Here is a 230-nt window from a genome sequence, read left to right as displayed (position 1 = left end):
AGGAAACTAGCTTCTCTCTACTTTCATTACAGTCATGAATTTGATTTTGATTTTCTTGTTAAAATGCTTTTGCACTGTAGAGTTAAAGCCTCTGTCTGTTCGAAACAGCTGCTGTATTTTTGATAAAGGTTAAACCTATTCCTATGGATACCAAGCTTAACGTAAAACTGATGGAGTTATTTTATCTTGCGTAATGAAGTCTGTGTTCTGGTTCATAACAAGATCAAAGC

At 34.3% G+C, this 230-nt stretch overlaps 1 protein-coding gene across 1 annotated transcript in view; it reads left to right on the top strand.

Moving 5' to 3' along the window:
• The window catches only part of LOC119584971 (microtubule-associated protein futsch-like), a gene marked incomplete at its 5' end in the record, with an annotated part of 346,977 nt that overhangs the window by 3,760 nt on the left and 342,987 nt on the right, over nucleotides 1-230 (top strand).

Source organism: Penaeus monodon, chromosome 19 (genome assembly GCF_015228065.2).
Source record: "Penaeus monodon isolate SGIC_2016 chromosome 19, NSTDA_Pmon_1, whole genome shotgun sequence".
In the NCBI taxonomy this organism is placed as follows: Eukaryota; Metazoa; Arthropoda; class Malacostraca; order Decapoda; family Penaeidae; genus Penaeus; species Penaeus monodon.
This window is presented reverse-complemented; position numbering and strand designations above follow the sequence as displayed.